Raw genomic sequence first — 20,993 nt, forward strand, 5'->3', positions numbered from 1 at the left:
GACAAATACTGAAAGGCATTACCATAAATCACCCTCAAACACTGTCATCCATTTTGCCACCACTGTCACACCACCTCACAGGAAAGCTGAGTCAAAATGAAGGAAGGTTGGGCTGCTGGGAATGTGCATGTAGCAGAAAGCATGATGGGAGTTGCAGTCACAGCCAACAGTCCCCCACCCACATGTCCCAGCAAGCTCACACTGAACCATGCTCACCTCACAGGGAGTGTAAAAGTACTGCCAAGATGGCTGACACTAGGCCCTTCTGTGGGGAGCACAAGGCCCTGCTGGGACTTGGGCTGAAACAAACAGCAGGACACCAATGCCTGACAGCATGAACATAAATTGTGACTCCCTGCAATGGAAGCATGCCACATGGGGGATTACCTGGCATCTGTGGGTGAAGGAGGTCCTGCAATGACTCCAAATACCATCAAGGTCGCCTCAAAACACACCTCAGCCTGAACAAATTGCACCCTTGGGACCTGTCACTCCAAAGTGAATGCCTTGCGAAGATGGCTGACACATTGTCCTGATGTATGAATTGGCTGCAAGTCACACCTACGCACTGGCCAACTCAAACACATTTACACTCACAGCCGTTGGAAGTGTCGGTATCCCCCACTCTCTGGAAATGCAGTGTCCCTGGAGTGTCCCCTGACCTGGCTGTGAAGGTGTGTCTCCTAGATGACAGTTGGGGAGATGTAGACCTAGTGCATAGCACCAAGCACACACCATGTCACCTATACATCATTGACAGTGGACACCTGACAGTGACTAGAATGGACACACACATAGCTGACACTGTAGCATGGTGTCATTCACAAAATGTGCAGTTGTGAGCTGCATCACAATCCCACATCGGTATGCGTTGTATGCATCATTCACACAACACATCACTCACTGTCATGGACACTCCAAACACAATGACTAACTTGGACTGCATCGGAGGATGCATGCAACTCACAGCAGCTGAACTGTAACACACACACCTCTGCCCAGCACTGTTATGAACATGGAAAAGCAAAAGAGCTACTGTGCCAAATACCTCTCACTATGGAGGAAATTGACAAGATAGAAGATGTTAGCACTTACAAAACTCAGCACCAACAGCAATAACTATGCTAACACCAGGACTTGTGTGAAATGAGATGTGAACTCGGAACACAGACAACAAACCATGTTGCACAGACACACCAATGTGACGCACATAGCAAAGAAAAAAATCACACAACACATGCCCCAAGCTTGCTACATACCCTAAGTGTAATTGAAGGTATGTCATCGTTAAAGCAAAAATGTGGACAGGGATAATACAGCTGTGTCAGCCATGTGATGTAACCTGAGTAGCAATGGCCATCTACAGACAATTGATCAATAGATTAGCTGGTCATGTGCACAGCTTGATGTGCAAATTGAAATGTTTCAGGTTGCTATTACAAAGTGTTTCAACAATATCAACGTCTGTCTGTCACAACTTAGGACAATGCAATGTTCAGACTCTCATAATGATGTCCAGTGGCAACTGTCATGTGTGTGAAACATTGATGTCGGTAGAAACATAACATATTGTGTGACTCCTCTAAACACAGGGGATGCTGGGGACACAGCAGGACCTGAAGAAGAGTCCCAGTCCCAGACTCTGACGGACCCTGAGCCCCCCGATGTGGATCAGTCCTTGTCCTCTTTGGAAGACAACCCTGAACGACCTGGCACCTCCAGTGTGAGTCATCGTGCAGCCCCAGCAGCAGTAACATCAGCACCACCGGCAACCACTCCTGCCACATCTGACACCAGACAGAGTACCCCTGCCAACACGGACAGGCTGAGGCCACAGAACAACAATGGAACAGGTACACAGGGCACCCTGGAAGCAAAGGACAACACCACCGGCGCCAATGATCAAATGGCCCAGTGTCGCATGTGCTGGCCATGGCAGGTCCTGCCCGTGTGGGTTGGGGTGGTGGGAGGGTGGGCAGGCAGAACACACGGCCTGCAGAGGGGGCTGGACTGCATGATGAGCCACACCTGGGAGGCATCATAGATGCGTACCAAAAAAGCACTGGAGGGTTTTCACAGGTCGTGGGAATCCGTAAGGAACTCAAAGAACAGCAGGCTGCCCATCATGCCCGCTTGGACTCCCACATGGAGTCCAAGTGGGACAAATTGGATGAACTAACAGTGGTGCTTAGGGACATACTAACATGCCTCTGCCAGATCAGCACCAACATGACCACACCTCCCTGTGCGCCCACAACATCTGTTGCCACAACATCCGCAACAGCCACAGGGAGGGAGGAGGACTCTGGTGGAGAGTCCTCGGCACCGCAGCATCCTGCACATAAGGGTCCCCCGAGAAAGAAGAGGGGCCGTCCGAAGAAGTGCAATTGAGACGCTGATGGCCATGCATATCCCCCAGGTACTCAACACCTGGTCTTTATATCGTCCTTTGTGTGCAAACCATTGAATCTTGTCGACTTACATCCAAATCATCCACTTGACATGGAGGGTCAAAGTTGCACCAAATGACTGTGGATTCTACTCTGGACATTTCATCTCCCAAGAATACCAACTCACCTGTGAACTTTGGATTACCATCACATTGTACAGCACTTTAAATTACGTTCACCATCCTTACACATGTCTGTAAATAAAATCACAATAACACAATACTTGCCTCTGTCGTGATTTATACTTGGTTTGTGCCATGGCAACGATGATCTGCTACGGAACACTGTGCATGCAAACTACTACATTAATGTGAACACCGTATTGAGAGTCATGGGAATGGGACACATATGAGGGAGACACACCACTAGGGCAACACAACACGTACTCGCCATGTCCATTTAACTCATCATCAACACTGGTGTTACCAGGAAATACAGTGGAATGCACATACACAACACCCATCCTGTGTCAGTGGCAAGCAGCCCACAGGTACAGGATGCTAATGACTGTCGGATGTGTGGATACACATGGAGCACGTCCCAAAGTGAAGCAAAGGTATATTAAAGATTCACAACGTGAGAATTACACAACTGATGCAAGTTAACCTCACGTGACAGTGATCAAAATTTGAACAAGTGTAAAAAATGAGAGTCCAGGGATGTGTGGCACATCATTGGTTGGGACAATGACTACTTGCACTCTGGAACAAGGATCTGGGTGTTGAGGTTCAGACCCCAACATACAGCAGCCAAAGTACCTTGTGAGGGACAGACAGATATAAAATACAATAAAAAACCCAGATTCACAGCATAAAACAACAATATACATGCCCATACCAAATACAAAACTACGTACACACAACCTATCAATCAGCTAAACACTGTTTGGGAGTACAGACTACCTGAAAGGACACATCACAGCAAGATTCATGACAAGTATCACACAGCCACACTACAGCAGCACCAGTGCACCACCAGCATATATCAGGCAAACACAATACTTTGACAATACATACCTGTATACGGACATTCATGTGAAGAAGTTGTTGATCAGCTGGCTCCGAATATCACCATCACCCTCATCATCACTGGCATCATGCCGGAGGTTGGTCATCAACATCTTGTATGGGAGGTAACTTCTTCCTCACTGCCAGGTTGTGTGGCATGCAGCACACTATGATGATTCTGCACACCTTCGCAGGTGCATATGGGAGGGCCCCTTCTGTCTTGCCCAGGCAGCGGAATCTGCTTTTCAGGAGTCCAAATGTCCGCTCGATCACTCTCCTGGTCCGACCATGTGCCTACTTGTAGCGCATCTCCACTAGTGTCACAGGGTTCCTGAGGGGTTTCAGCAACCACGGCATGTTGGGGTAACCTGAGTCACCTACATAAAGACAATTGGACATTAGATGAGTCTGAAAAGAGGGAGCTAATCAACTTTAGCAAACACGCACAATGGTAAACAGTCAGTACACACCGACAAGCCAGGTACGCTGTTACTGCCTCTGTGACATCATCGTTGGGATGGGACTACTCCTCATTATGTAAGCGTTGTGTGTGGAACCCGGGAATCGTGCACACACATGTGAAATGGTCATGTCCGCCAAACATACCACCAGAGTATTTATGGAGTGGAAATATTTCCTGTTCCGGTATGTCTGCTCATGTGCCTGTGGTGGTACCAAAGCCACATGTGTCCCATCAATGGAGCCAATGACATGTGGCATCCTGCCTAGGGAATAGAAGTCACCCTTGATGTCAGCGAGTCGTTGTGGTGTTGGGAAATGGATGTACTGGTTGAGGAAATGCAATATTGCCTCCAACACATCTCGAAGCACATGGTTGAACATGGTCTGTGACATCCCACCAGCAGTAGCGACAGTGTGTTGGAAAGTGCCGGTGGCAAGAAAATATAGGGTTGCCATTACCTTCACCTTGGGGGTCAGCGCTGTAGGGTAGGGTATGTCCCGCCAGGTTGCAAGTGTGGGGCCAACTGCTCCGCCAAATCTTCAATGAGTGGCCTAGTGAAGTGGTACAGTCGCATGCAGTCACGTTCAACCATGGTTGCAAGGTCAGGGAACAGTCTGTGGACAGCTGGTCTCCTGCAGTCTGTCACAGTACATCAGTTCGAGTGTCACATACCAGACACACACCACAGTGACTAGTGAGGACAGATGTCTACCCCACATCAGAGGTTTTTGACAGACACACACAGGGACCTTGTGTTGCCACAAGGACAACATCATGATGTAGCGTCTCATATACACACCACAGCGCACACATGACACACACATGAAGTGCCATCTGATTTCTTGGCAGCTCACACATGGCTATCTGTGACACACAGACACAACATCAACTCACATTGACAATACACATGGATGTGGTGACCGTTTGACATTGAGCACCTGAAATCAGAGTCATCTCCGCAGCGAAATGCACACATTCTGTGGATGGACATCACATTTGTGGCACTGTGACACCCTGTGACACACATACCATTACACCTAAGAGTCAGGGTTCATGTCACATGACATACACAATGTACACCGGGAACTGTGTACATGCCTCATGCTCTGACCTGTACACTTGTCAATCACAGTGGTCATGTGTCCAACACACAAAGGTATCTGTCCCCATGACACCTTGCCCTGCCTGGGAGTGGGTGCCACCAAGTGCCACATACCAAATCACATTTTACCCACATACACACACAGATAATGCAGCCTGACATGCCCTTTGATATACTGTGTCACAGGCTGTAGTGTTGTTGGTGTGCCCATGGGTCCCAGGCAAGCTAAGGTGAGTGGCATACTTAGCACATTGACTGCAATGGGGCCTGACGTGGGTGACCAATTCAAAGGACGCGTCATACACCTAGGGAACGATTTGCCTTGCACATTGACTACGATGGGGACTGACGCGGGTAACCAATTCAAAAGACGTGCCATACACCTAGGGAACGATTCGCACGCACTCTTTGCACACACGCCTTGCACATTGACTACAATGGGGACTGACGTGGGTGACCAATTCAAAAGACGCGTTGTACACCTAGGGAACGATTGGCACGCACGCCTTGCACACACGCCTTGCACACTGACTACAATGGGGACTGACACGGGTAACCAATTCAAAAGACGTGTCATACACCTAGGGAACGATTTGATGGCGCACGCCTTGCACACGCCTTGCACATTGACTACAATGGGGACTGCTGCGGGTGACCAATTCAAAAGACGCATCGTACAACTAGGGAATGATGCGCGCGCACACCTTGCACACATGCCTTGCACATTGACTACAATGGGGACTGATGCGAATTTGACCCTTGTACGATTTGTTTACTTGAAAACCCGTTGGCTCCCTACAACAATATATCAGACTCATTGGTGTAATGGATTTGAATTTTTCAAATGATGCGGAAGGCGTGTATGAGGCATACAATGTGATGGATTGGCCAGATTCATAGGATGCAAACATGTTGGAGCTATCGCTTTGGACACATGGGACAGAATCTGCCTCTGCAGCACAGATATAAGGCTGTCTGTTCCCCTGAGAGCTCACTTGCATGCACTACATGCCCCAGATTGCATTCTCTGCTACCACTCCTGCTGTCTCTGCATCCTCCAGCTCCAAGAATGGCACGTACTGTGGAGAAGGCCCCAGCCTTCACAGAGGAGGAGAACATGGCCCTGCTGGACAGCCTCCTTCCACAGTACAGCAAGCTGTATGGGAAACCAGGGGAGCAGGTGAGTGTGCAGTCCACATCCTTTTTCATTGTGCATGTTGTCTGACTGGCACTAATGGCATTGTGTACACCAGAGGCTAGCATGCTCACTGAGAAGTTGTTACCCCCAAAGTGTGTAGGTACCTGACCTGTAGTGGACAGGTACTGTGCATGAAAAGTGCATTTTTACACAGTTATAATACTCAGGCAATGTTTCCATGTTGTAAATGCTGGACAACTGGCAATCACCATAGTTGCACTACCTGTGCACATCATATGCCCTGTGATGAAGACATGTATCTTCAACTTTGTGATGCACAAACATGTGGCATGTGTGGTAATGGACTTTTATTCTTGTTATCCCCACAGGTTGATGCTCATCAGAAGCAGGAGATCTGGCTGACCATTGCCCGGGCTGTTCGATCTGTGGGTGCCGCATCCGCAACTGCCAGAAGAGGTGGCAGGACCTTGGTGGCTGGACCGGAGGATCGCAAGAGTCCAGCTGAAGCTGTCGCATCCTCGCAGAAGGGGCGGACGATGGACACTGACCCCCCACATGCACCATATTCTGGCGGTGGTCTTCCCTGACCTGGATGGGCAGTTAAAGACCAGATAGCAGCAAGGAGGGGGTAAGTGCATGCATTTTCTGTGTACTATGTCTCACATGCTCTTTGCACTCCTTCATCCTGGTTACACTCCCACAGATCTCCTGTCTGCTTGAACAGGAGTCATGTGCCCAAATTAGGTCATGGACCATCCTCATTTGATACACAGGTGTGGCCCTTTCAGACTTGTGTCACTTGGGTTGTGTGTCCCTGCTGTAGTCCAAACTTTAGGTTGTAAACAGCATCTGCTACCGGTGTTTTGTCTTCATGAGTGAGGCAATTGATTGCCATGTGTCTGCACATTGCCCAAAATCAGACATGGGCACTGTGTGGGCAATTGATATGTGTACCAATTGATGCTTTGGCTCACCATATGTGCCTGGGGTATTCAGCACACAGCCATGCAGCAGGTACGACAATGTTGGGGCCTCAGAAGAATGTACATCATGTGTGCCACACATGCATGAACACATGCCTAGTGTTAAGGGTAATCCCATGTTGCACATGGACCTGGACAGGTATTCCTACTCCGGACATGGAGTACACTCTGTTCTCCTACTCCTGTGTGTCAGCCTACATTTAGTGCATTGTGAAATATGCAATATGTTGTCTGCCTCAGTGTTATTGTGGAGTGGCCTAGCCCCTTAGACTCCTGTGGTGTTGGGCATTTTGGTTTGGGCAGCTAGCTGAGGTGTGGCTAATGGATCATCACAATGGAGTAAAACATAGGTGTGTAATCACTTGACGGTGCATAATGGTGTGTTATACATTGAAGTGCAGGCAGCCTCAATTTGTTCTCATCATGCTGTGATGTTATCATATTTACAGATTGGTGCCTGCAGTCACTCAACTGTCGCATCTGTATTACGTGTGATCATCAGATGCCTTAAGATGTGGGTAGCAGTGGGAAAACAAGTGCAGTTGACAGCTGCAGGGCTGACATTCCCCAAAATGATAATGATTGTGACACAGTGCACACTGCTTTTCTTTGGATGCACTGCCCCTGTGAATGAAGCCAGTGGTGACTGATTAGCCATACTGGGCCATGGAATGGTATCCCACTTGTAAATGTGTATCCTGTAGTAATGTCAGTTGCACAGCATACACTCTATTGTGGCATTGACCATCAATACATTGGCACCTCATGGTGTCTTGTGAAGGGAGCATATCCATTTTACTGACAATGAGTTTGGCCATCCATTATCCTGACACATGTACTGAGTCAGAGGCAGGAGATGTGATATGTGTGCACTTGCACATTTCAATCACAATTTCAGCAGTTCTGAGATATGTCTATGTGGTGCATGTGTGCACATATAAGTAGTGGCATACTACATGCACCAGACAGATGGGTCCATGGAGGGACAGGATATGAGGGGCATGGTTGCCTGGCAGACTGACAGGTGTCTTTTGCAATATGTGTCAGCACATTTTGCAATATTTTGCAAATGATGCAAATGCGTGCTCTGTAATGTGCTGTACTGACTGTGATGTGTCAGGTGAAACAGGTGACGGATGTGGATCTGTTTATCCTGATTGTTTGCAGATACATCTACGGCTACTGGAGGAGACAGCTCCAAAGACCAAGAGGAGACGCAAAGCCAGACTGGGTCAACCTTGAAGTTGCTCTCTGCTTAGCAACCACCGCTATAGTTTCCAGAGAATTCAGGCAGCATTTCTTACTTGCTTCATTTTCTTCAAGATATTGCTTCGTTTGCTTCAAGATACTATCCTACCGGTAAGCTTATCTTTGCAGCTATTATTTTTTTTCCTCTTCTTTTCCCTTTCTGCATTCTATTTTCATTCAACTTTGATAAAATGTCAACATCACAGAATTACAGCTTATCTCCCCTGCATTGCTTCTGGCCCACTGGTGGCACGCCCTGCATGCTATGGCCAGAATGAACGTTGAGACTTTGGATGTCAAAGGTAAAATGTCTCCAGCAGAAAAGAAAGGTATATTTTTACATTCAGTTGGTCCCGAAGGCCTTAAAGCGTACAATCAGAAGACCAAAGTCAGCGGTGGCAGTGATCTAAATGTTTTTTCTGCGGCTAATAATGATTTTGACCGCTATTTTTCACAAAATGTTTACATTGGTATTCTTTGTTACAGGTTTTTCCAACGAAAACAAAATACTTTCTCTTGACTGCCAGTTTGGAACATTACAAGAAGATTTAATTAGAGACCAAGGGGTCTATTATGATGGCGGGCGGATAAAGTCCGCCCGCCACCGTAACAGAATGCGGCAGGGGTGCGGCGGTCCCGCACCTGCAATTAGGATGGCACTGCGGCGGTGGCCTCTCCTATTCCCAGCATTGTGGTGGGCGGTGCTCACAGCCCCACCCGCCACAATGCTGGGAATGCACGTTGTGCATTGGCATGCACAAGATGACAGGCACCGCACGGTGCCTGCCTCCTTGTCCATGTCAATGCAGGGGGATACCATAGGTACCCCCCATGTGCACATCCCTCACCCCAAACCTCCTGGGGTCCGCTATGGGCCCCCAATAGAAAAGACTGCATGCTTGTCCATGGCGGCAATGCTGCCATGGACAGGCTGAGCTCCGCCATAATCCTAATCTGGATGGCGGTGTCTTGCAGACACCGCCACCATATTAACCACGTTTTCCGCCCGGTCGACCAGTCAACCACTAGAAAAGCTTCCCGTCCGCTGCGGACCCCCCAGCCATCCTAATATGTCTTTGAGGTGTGGATGGCGGGCGGATCGCCCCCGCCGGGCCAGCAGTGACAACAGCCGGCCAGGTAGAGGGCGATCCGCCCGCCAATTTAATGGGTCCCTAAGTCATTATGCATGTAAAAGACACTTCTATTCAAGACAGGTTGTGGGTAAATGGTGATTCTGAATTAGATGATATATTAGCCATAGTAAGGAAGGCAGAAATGTCGTGTAGAAGCGCAAAAGAGGTTAAAGTAGAGGATAGCGGCAAGTCTAACAATATTGTAGTCAAAGTAGACAGTACAAAAAGTAAAGTTAATTTTTAAAAACACATTCCTACAAGAGAATATCCTAATACTGCTGGGAAAAATAAGTTTAGGTGCTATAGGTGTGACAGTAGTTCACAATTAGCGAATTACAAAGGTTGTCCTGCAATCAAACAAAAATGTTCTGTTTGCGGTGTAATAGGGCATTTGGCTAAAGCGTGCAGGAAACGCAAAAATAAGAAAGTAAAATGTGTGGAAGAAGGTGAGTCGGGTGAAAGTGATTCTGATACTAAAAATGGGGATTTTGAAAGGTCTTACATGTTAAACATTAAGCAAGATCCTTCTATAATTTTAAACATAGATAATAATGCTGTTAAAAAGAAACCAATATGCAACATGATGATTGGTGGGGTGGAAATACAAATACATGCTGATTCAGGATATCCGTACTCCATTATAAATTAGAATGTGTGGAATTCCAAATTCGTAAACAAACTTCGACCTAAATTAGATCCTTGTGACATTAATCCTCAAGGATATTCTGGGGAAATAATTGACATTATTGGTTTTAGAGTACTTGTCTTTAAATTTAACCCCTTGGCTGTGGCGGGAATTCCGCCGCAGCGCTGGGGGGGGTTTGGGGGCAGCGCGGTGGCGCTGTGCTCATGATGGAGCCACTCCGTCATGAGCCACGGTTGAGCTGTGCTCATGACAGGGTGGTTCCGTCATGACTCCGCCCACTGCGCTAATCGCCCGCACAGGCGGGGAATCAGCGCAGCGTGGGAGGAGCGGCGGCCAACGGCCGCAGCATGACGGAACCACTCCGTCATGAGCACACGGCACCCGTGGCTCATGACGGAGTGGTTCCGTCATGAGCGCTGAAGGGGTTAAAGACCGTGAATGCACTGCCAAATTATATATAGACAAACATAGACCTTCTGTCCTAGGATGGTTTGAACAAGGTAAACTCAACATCATTCTTAATCCCAACAGTCCTGATCCAGTTATGGTGGTTGGGGAGCCTAATGGATATAGTAACAATATGTTGAATAGGTTTCCTGAAGTATTCAAGGATAGTATTGGGGAGTTGATCAATTTAAAAAACATGATTGTCTTAAAAGACAATGCTTGTCCTTAAATTTACAAAGCAAGAAACATTCCCATTACTCTGAGACATGAGGTTGAAAATGCACTTAATAAACTTGTGGAATGTGATATTATAGAAAGAATTGAATCGTCTGAATGGGTATCTCCTATTGTTGTTGCCAGACGAGCTAACAGGAATATCAGATTATGCATGGATCTGCGCCATTTTAACACCAACATTGTGGTCAATCAAATTCCATTACCTCGCATTACTGAAATGTTGGCTTTGGTTGGTAAATTTAAAGTTTTCTCTTGCATAGACTTATCATCTGCATACCACCAAATCGTGTTACATGAAAGCTGTAAGAAATACACTGCTTTCATAACACCGTTCGGAAGCTTACAAGTCAAGAGAATGCCTTTCAGACTTGCGTCAGCTGCTGCTGTTTTTCAGCGCATCATGCACAATATTTTTGGTGATTGTGAAAATGCAGTGTGGTTTCAAGATGATATTTTTGTCTTTGTAAACAACAAATCTATTCACGACCAAGCACTTGAGATAGTCCTCAAGAGACTGTCCGCAAATGGTTTAACCGTCAAGCATGCTAAATGCAAATTTGGAGTTCATTCTGTAACCTATCTTGGCCATGTACTTTGTGACGATGGTAATACACCCAAACCTGATCTTATAGAGGCTATTCAATTGGCACCTCCCCTGTGTTGTTAAGATGATATCACGCCATTTTTGGGTTTAACAGAGTTTTATTCCATACACAATTGTTCATGTAGAGTATTTAACATCAGACAACTATTGAAAAACAAAAGCAAGTTTGTATGGGGTGTTGAATGTGAAAAGGAGTTTGTTGATGTCAAGTCAGCTATTGGAAATGCTGCTGCACTCAATAGTTTTGATCCGCAACTTCCTTGCATCATCACTACTGATTCCAGTTCGAAAGGATTGGGATCTGTTATTTCTCAAAAAATGGAAAATGGAGGTGAAGCTATTATTGCGTATGCCTCAAGGGCATTATCTCCTACTGAGGAGAAAAATTAAACTATTGAAAGGGAAACGCAAGCTGTTGTGTGGTCCCTAGAACATTTCAGAGTGTTTGTTTGGGGGAAAGACTGTGAAATCAGAAGTGACCATAAACCTTTGGTACGTTTTGCTTACTACCGATGGTATGATTAAAGCCTCAGCTAGAAAGCACATATGTCTATGAGATTGCAGGATTTTGTTTATAAAATTGTTTATGTTCCAGGCAAAGAAAATGTTAATGCATATTTCTTATCTAGACTTCCTTTACCTCTTAAAGAGTGTGTTCAGAGTTCATGGGATGATTTTCAAATTGCTTTTGTTCAAGACGATGGTGATTTACCCATTAAAAGTGAGGTTTGGTGTGCTGAGTACTTATTCAATGAGATTTCACAAGAAGTTCAGAAATGCATTATTAAAGGTTGGTCTATCAAGAAAAATCTTACTCCTGAACTCAGGAATTTCTGGGAAGTAAGAAATGAATTATCTTTTACTGAAGGTACTGTTTGGAGAGGTGATAAAGATGTACCTCCTGTTGGCATGAGACAAATCACTGTCAAACATAGTCATAAGCACCATAATGGCATTGTCAGGACTAAGCAATCTGTCAAGAAATATTTTGGTGGCCAGGTTTAGATATCTTTGTTGAAAGCACTGTTAGCGATTGCGTCAATTGTGCCAAATATGGGAGAACATTGTGTTCCCAATGGTAATTGGGAAACTATTGCGATGGACATTATGGGCCCTATTGTTCCTTTTAACAAATATATTGTGGCAGCTATTGACTTATTCTCTAAGTGGCCTGTCATAAAAGTTGTGGATAAGGTAAATACTGATGCGGTTTTGCTGTTTCTAGATGAAGTCTTCACCGAGGAAGGGTTGCCTATACGTGTTATAACTGATAACGGTGCACAGTTTTTATCTAATAAGGCGAAGAAACCTTGGAGAGTACCTAAGGGTGAAAGTCAGTTCATGGGTCCTTTTGTTGTAAAAGAAGTTTTGAAAAATGCAGTCAGGCTTGATAATGGTAAAGTTTAGAACTTAAACAGAATTGCTGTGCTCAAAGGTGACAAACAATTATATTAGGATGTTCGAGTTACAACTAAGCAGAATTTGGATATTGTGGACATCTCCCAAAAAAGTACTGTTGATGTTAGCAACAATGGAAATGATAATAATACCATTGATGAGTGTTTTAACACTGCTGATGTTTCTTTACCTATTGCTTCCGACAATTCTAATGTTTGTCATGAAAATGAATGCATTTCTGAGACTAAGGGGTCTATTACGATGGCGGGTGAACAAAGTCCGCCCGCCACCGTAACGGTATGCAGGACCCTCTGCCAGAGGTGCCGTGGTCCTGCTGTGGCCATTAGGATGCATTAGGACAACATTGTGGCGGGCAGTGCTCACAGCACCGCCCGCCACAATGCTGTGGATGCACGTTGTGCATTGGCATGCACAAGGTGACAGGGACCGCGTGGTGCCTGCCACCTTGCCCATGCCAATGTGTGCACCCCCACCCCCTCTAACACTCTAGGGGCTCGCAATGGGCCCCCAATAGCAGAAACCACATGCTTCGTTGCCGCCATGGAAAGGCAAGTCTCTGCAGGCATCATAATATGGTGAGAGACCTCCACCATATTGTGGCAGTTTTCCAACCAAGTCGACTGGCGGAAAAGCGGTGAACAGTCTTCCCATCTGCCGCGGACCCCCAGCCATCCTAATGTGGCGGGGGGTCAATCATGGCAGGATGGCGGGCGGATCACCTTCGCCGGGCTGGTGGTGGCTACCGCTGGCACGACAGGGGCGATCCGCCAGCCATCCTAATAGACCCCTATGCGTTTATGCAAAAAACCTTTATGGTTATTGGATTTTGTAACTAGTATTAGGAATAAGTTTTATCCATGATTTATTTTTGTAGTTTTTTCTTGTTTTGTGTTAGGGAGGAAGATGTGTTATGTCTGTAACTAGGTTCTTGGCACGGACCCTTGTCGTATTCTATTGATTTTCTAGAGTCTTGGATCCGTGCCATGCTGTTATGTGGGGGCAGTTGGAGGTTGTACTGGAAGGAGCTGGATGTCCGCTGGTGATGCTGCATTGTATGAATAAATACTACTGGATTTTACCTATCCGGACTGCCTTCATTCTTAACAGAGGGGAAGGATCACTGACTTGATGCCTCGGCTCTCGTGAGCTATGGCCCATCAACACAGAGAATAATGGTAATGAATAGCACATTACACTCTGCAAATCAGCATACATACTATATTTTTTACAATAGATGGGATGTGGAGACGTTATAATGCAAGGGGTAGTTCTGCTGGTAGTAGGCAAAGCAGCTGCGATTAAAGGGTTCCATGCGAAATTTGAGACACTTGAGATGTGGTCATTTGTGTGGGATGAAGACTTTGGAGAGGTCTCTAACGACTAGGTCAGGGGTGTTACAGCTGGCCAGCTGGATCAGACATTTTTAAATAGGGCCCAGGTTTATTTAATACTGGTGCATTCTTCTATCAAATATGCTACACCTAATGAAATTGTATCATTTCTCCTATTATATTTTTGGGAATTCACCAATAACATCTATACTGAGAAATCAACAATATCCTAACTGTGTAATATGAGTCAGATTTCCACAGCGATTAACTGGAGTGCGGTGATCCAGTTGGCATTGAGGAGCACAATTTTGAAGTCCTTCTCATCCCTAGAGCCAATGTGTTTCATTTGGGATTTAGGCAATATCCTGCTTAACCATTTTTAGATGTGGGCCTGGACAAGGAGCATGATTTGTGTTTACTGTATGGGAAGACAACAAGCTGGGGCTTCAGAGGAGACATTTTTGGAGCTGGCTTCTATGGAAAGTGTAACATTAATACCGGTGTTTACCTGGTGGTCGGAACCCCAAGTCAGCAGGTTTCTGAGTGAGTTCTTCATGAATAGGAAACCGGTTGACTGCACCAGAGCCTTCTATCTATTCCAGGTCGCTACTAAATATTTCTGTGTGTGCGAGAACCTGAGGAACTACTTTCTGTTACAAAAAACATTGGCTTTCCTACGCACCAAAGACTGCAGCAGAGAACAGTTAATTGAAAACCACACTGACAAAATGCCTTTTACAGTAGTATTTCACTCTTATAATAATATTTTATTGGCTGGAGGCCACCGGGAGCAAAGGAGTCTTGGCAACTCCAGCCTTCCTTGCAAAAAAAAGGGATTTCCTTCTGGTTTTTTGATGCATGCACTAGGAAATCGGCGTAACATCTGGAAATCCAAAAAGTAACCTGCTTAAAAACACAGCTGCGGAGGAGAATTAAAATGAAAGGCAGGGAGGAAAGCTGCACAAGATCAGTTGGTTCTAGACCCTTTTGTATTGCGCTTGAGTGATTTAATCGAATAAAAAAGACGAACATTAAATCTCGTTTAAACTAGACTCAACTTTCAAGTACTTCAGATATGTTTTCAAAGCAAGGGAGCAGAACACTGTTTGAGACTAGAGAATGTCATTTGACAGGCTCAGGACTTCCTGGAACTAAGTGTGAGAAGTTGGCCTGGTATATGCTGGTCACTAGTTAAAGTGGCCACTTTGCACCAGTACAATTCGACTCTTATTGGTAGTAGGTTAAAGACAACCTTTTAAAGAAAGCTATCCTAGTGGTAGCTGTGGAGAGCAGCCTTCAGGCTAAGTCTTTAGAGGAATGTAAAGCAGCTTGTTTTACCTTATAATCTCTTGAATTACTAAATGAAAGGACACCACACAGGTATATATATAAAATATATATGTATTTATTACTAACAACTCTCTGCTAATCTCTTTATGAGATTAGAAGTCAGGAACATATGCACAAATCAACATTTCACAACAAGTTCAGCACAAATATGGCTGGGGCCCTAGGGGCGTACCAGACCGTATACTAAAAAAGAGACTTAAGAATAATGACTTGAGAAGGGACAAGGCCTAGGGCCTTCAGTAGCGCTGGGGCCTCACTAATCCACCTAAGGCAGGTAAGTAAAGGACCCACGGGAGCCGCATGCAGTGTGAGAACACAGCCGCGGATCCCAGTTGACTTCAATGGAGCAAGTCGCGATTGGAAATTTAGAGTTTAAGGATACTTCGGGAGAGTTTACAAGCAAGTCACTTACAGGGTAAGTAGTTCTAGAGCCAACACCCGCAGGAGCACCGTAGTGCTGAAGTTACTTCACCCAGGGAAGCCGGGTGCATAGGTGTCTTTTGGTGTCGGGTCGCAGCGTCGTTTTCAATGGGAGCCAAAGAAGACTTGCTGCTTGTGAAGACAGGAGAAGTGTCCGGTGGAATCCAAGGCTGGATTCAGAAGAAGGAATACCTGAAAGCAGAAGGGACAGTGTTCAAAATCACTTGGCAGTGACCCGGGGCAAGGAAGATGGATGCCCACAGTCATCAGGTGATTTCAGGTGATCAAGGGTGTCTTGACTCTTCAGCCACGAGGTCCAAGAGGCGTCGATGACAACCAGGAGCTGAATTCAGTGTGTCCCACAAAGTCTGCAGCTTACTGCGGTGTCGGTGACCAGATTGGAGTCAACAAGACTTGGTAACAGCAAGACCGTTGATTGTAAGATTGGGTGCCTGCCAAGCAGGGGAGTCACTCCTTGACTCCAAGGGAGATTCTTCCGTCTTCCAGAGGTAGTGGAACGTCGAAGGTCCAGGATTCTTCTTCAGGGCGTCGTCCAGGAATATCTAGTTTGCAATGGCAAGGGTTCCCTAACTTATACTACAAGGAAGGGAGGGACTATCTCTATGACCCCTCCTATGGCTACACCCACTTCCCTTTGTCCAGTTTCACACCAGCGCAGGGGCAGGTAACCCCTGAGCCGGTTTGAACAGGATTGATAGGGCCTGCCTTAGGGGTGACTGATAGGTTTATATGTGTGTGCAGGTAGAGATATAGTGTACCTATATCTCAGTGAGGAGTGCGAACACTACCTCACCCAGGCTGCAGTAGTAGGCCTGTGGTGTCAGATTTAGTGTGCTTCCCAGGGGTGGCATAATACATGCTTCAGCCCCTGGTATGCCTGTGAAGTACCTATGCCCTTGGTACCTAAGGTAACATATACTAGGGGCTCATAAGGTACCACAGTATCCAATAACTAGTGCATCTAATATGCACTCCATGTTGTTTAGAGAGAACAGAGAGGCTGGGGTCCTGATTAGCAGGGTCCCAGCCAGACTATAGTCAGAAACCAGTGTTAACATCAGAAAAAAACTGGGGGCAACATAAGAGGTAGATCCTACTCTCCTACACAACCCCCCCCCCCAAATGCAGGGACACTAAACTAACCCTGACCAGTTGAGTCTTCGTGCTCTAAGTGGAAATACCTTGAGAGTCCATCTGCATTGGCATGTTGGGTTGCAGGTCTTTGTTCCACCGTATAGTCCATCCCCTGTAGGGAAATGGACCACCTTAAAAATGTTGGGTTTTCACCTTTCATCTGTTTGAGCCATAGTAGGGGCTTGTGGTCAGTCTGAACTATGAAGTGAGTGCCAAACAAGTATGGCCTCAGCTTCTTCAGGGCCCACACCACAGCAAAGGCCTCCCTCTCTATAGCTGACAAACGTTTCTCTATAGGGGTCAGCCTTCTGCTTATAAAAGCTACTTGCTGGTCTTGACCTTCATCCTTCAGTTGAGACAGTACAGCTCCCACACCCAGCTCAGAAGCATCTGTTTGGACAATGAACTTTTTGGTGTAGTCTGGACTCTGTAAGATGGGGGCAGTGCACATGGCCTGCTTTAGGTCTTCAAATGCCTTCTGACAGCTAGCTGTCCACTGAACCTTTTTTGGCATTTTCTTTGAGGTAAGATCATTCAAGGGGGTCACTATAGATCCATATCCCTTTGCACACCTCCTATAATACCCAGTCAGGCCTAAAAAGACTCTCACCTGTGTCTGGGTGGTTGGAGCTACCCATTCCATGATGGTTTGGATTTTGCTCTGTAAAGTCTGAACCTGGCACCCACCTACAAGGTGTCCCAGGTACACAACCTGACTCTGCCCTATCTGTCACTTAGTGTCCTTGATAGTGAGGCCTGCTTTTTGCAGGGCCCCCAAAACATTTCTGAGGTGGACCAGGTGATCCTGCCAGGAGGAACTAAAGACAGCAATATCATCTAGATAAGCTGGGCAATAAGTGTCCATCCCTGCCAGAACTTTGTTCACCAACCTCTGAAAAGTGGCAGGTGCATTTTTCAATCCAAAGGGCATCACCACAAAGTGGTAGTGCCCACTAGGGGTCAAAAATGCTGTTTTGGCTTTTGCATCATCAGCTAACCTGATCTTCCAGTAGCCAGCTGTTAGGTCAAATGTATTCAGATACTTGGCTGAGGTCAAAGTATCAATCAGCTCATCTGCCCTTGGAATTGGATAGGCATCAGTCCTGGTGACCCGTGAGGCCTCTGTAGTCTACACAAAACCTCATTTCTTTCTTACCACCCTGGGTATGAGGTTTGGGTACTAGGGCTACTGGACTAGCCCAAGGGCTATCTGAAGGCTCAATCACACCTAACTCCAACATTTTCTGGACTTCAGTCCTGATACAGTCCCTGCCTGTAGATTTTACTCTTGACAGGCAGACTGTCCCCAGTGTCCACCTCATGGGTGCACCAGGTAGTCTGACTAGGGGTCAGACTAAACATATGTCTGTACTGTTGCAGAACTTGCCTGCATTCAGTTTGTTGATGGTCAGTGAGACTGCTTGCCAAAGCAACACCATCTACTGACCCATCATCAGGGTTCTGTGAGAGCAGGTCAGGGAGAGGGTCACTCTCCTCCTCCAGTTCCCCATCAGTTGCCATGAGCAAGCCCATGTCAGCCCTGTCAACATATGATTTCAATCTGTTGACATGGAGCACCCTTAGGGGGCTCCTGGGAGTTCCAAGATTCACCAGATAGGTGACTTCTCCCTTTTGCTCAACAATGGTATGGGGGCCACTCCACTTGTCTTGGAGGTCTGCCGGGGCCACAGGCTCCATCACCCACACTTTCTGTCTTGGCTGGTACACAGTCAGCACAGCCTTTTGGTCATGCCAAGTTTTTTGTAATTCTTGGCTGGCCTCCAGGTTTTTAGTTGCCTTCTTCATGTATTCGTCCTGGAGCGGACCCCAAGTACATAGTCCATCACATCCTGTTTGGGAGGTTTGTGAGGTAACTCCCAGCCCTCCTTCACCAAACATAATGGGCCTCTTACAGGGTGCCCAAACAGAAGTTCAAATGGGCTGTAACCAACCCCCTTCTGTGGAACCTCTCTTTATGCAAACAGAAGGCAGGGAAGAAGAAGGTCAGATTTTTGCCTAAGCTTTTCTGGGAGTCCTTTAATCATTCCCTTTAGGGTTTTGTTGAAACGTTCAACCAACCCATTGCATTGTGGTTGATAGGGAGTAGTGAATTTATAAGTTACACCACACTCCTTCCACATTGCTTTCAGATATCCTGACATGAAGTTGGTACCTCTGTCAGATATGACCTCATTTGGGAAACCCACTTTGGAGAAAACTCCAATGAGGGCTCTTGCCACCATAGGGGCTGTGGTGGTCCACAGGGGAATTGCCTCTGGGTACCTGGTGGCATGATCCACTACCACCAGGATAAATCTATGCCCAGATGCAGTTGTAGGGTCAAGGGGACCAACAATGTAAATCCCTACCCTTTCAAAAGGTACTCCCGCCACAGGTAGTGGTATCAGGGGGGCCTTTTTTGTGCCACCTGACTTGCCATGGCTTGGCAAGTGACACATGAGCGACAAAACTCCTTGGTGTCCTCTGACATATGTGGCCAATGAAAATGTGGAACAAGCCTATCCCAGGTCTTGTTTTGGCCCAAGTGACCTGCTAAAGGGATGTCATGTGCTAGGGTCAAGAGGAACCCCCTAAACTTCTGAGGTATTACCAACCTCCTGGTGGCTCCAGGGGTTGGATCTCTATCCTCAGAATATAGGAGTCCCTCATCCCAATAAACTTTAAGGGACCCACTAGCACTCCCAGCAGCCTCAGAAGCAACCTGCTGTCTGAGGGGTTCAAGACAGGGGCAGCACTGTTGCTCCTTACTCAGATCTTCCCTAGAAGGGCCCCTGCCCCCAAGAACTCAACCTGATCAGGCTCAAGTCCCTCTGGGGCAGTTCCTTCTTCAGGATCTGCTTCTCCTCCCTCAAGAGGCAAATCTGTGATCTGAGACAGAGGGGAAGGCACTGCCTTAACCCTATTGCTCCTCTTCTTGGGAAGCACGTGGTCCATAGTTTCAGGATCCAGAGCCAGTTCAGTGTTATGCATTTTGGCCTGTGACTTGGTCACAGCAAATACCTCTGCAGGGATGCCCAACATCTCAGCATAAGTCCATAACTCTACTTCAGACTAGGCTGAAGTTTCTAGATCATTGCCAAATAGACATTCGACAGGGAGGTCTGCACTGACTACAACCTTCTTGAGGCCAGTTACCCCTTCTCAGGATAAAATCACAACTGCCAGACTATGGTTGGTCCTGACATTGCTTGCATTGGTAAACTGGTACATTTCACCCAGGATGATCTGTCCAGGGTCCACAAGATCCTCTGCCACCATGGTGACAGGAGCACCTGTGTCCCTGAATGCCAAAGCCTGTTTGCCATTTATTACAGGCTGTGTTTGCCCAGATTACTGGGGCTCACTAGGAAGAACATATTCATGTCTCCATCACAAATCAGCAATTCCTGAGTCGGTACTCTGAGTCCACTTCAGAACCCAGGGTCAACCCTACTACACCCGTATTCTGCGTACCACCTCTACCAGTAGCTGCACTAGGGGGAACAGTTGCCTTAGGGGCAGTAGTGGTGGTGGTTTGGTCTTTGTACTTGTTACAGTCAGAAGTCCAGTGCCCTTTCTGTTTACAGAATTTGCACCAGGGCTTCTTTTGGCCTTTTCCCTTGTTAGACTGTGAATCCCCACCAGATGCAGATTTGTGGGGCCCTTGTGAAGACTTCTGGTCTTTTGACTTATCCCCACCTTTCTCAGAGCCCTTAGAGTCCTGCTTCTTGGTGTCACCCCCTTGGTTCTGGGTTTTCTGCCTCACCCTGGTTCTGACCCATTTGTCTGCCTTCTTTCCCAATTCTTGGGGAGAGGTCAGATCAGAGTCCACTAGGTAT

The sequence above is a fragment of the Triturus cristatus genome, chromosome 5_2 (assembly GCF_964204655.1).
Source record: "Triturus cristatus chromosome 5_2, aTriCri1.1, whole genome shotgun sequence".
Taxonomy (NCBI): Eukaryota; Metazoa; Chordata; class Amphibia; order Caudata; family Salamandridae; genus Triturus; species Triturus cristatus.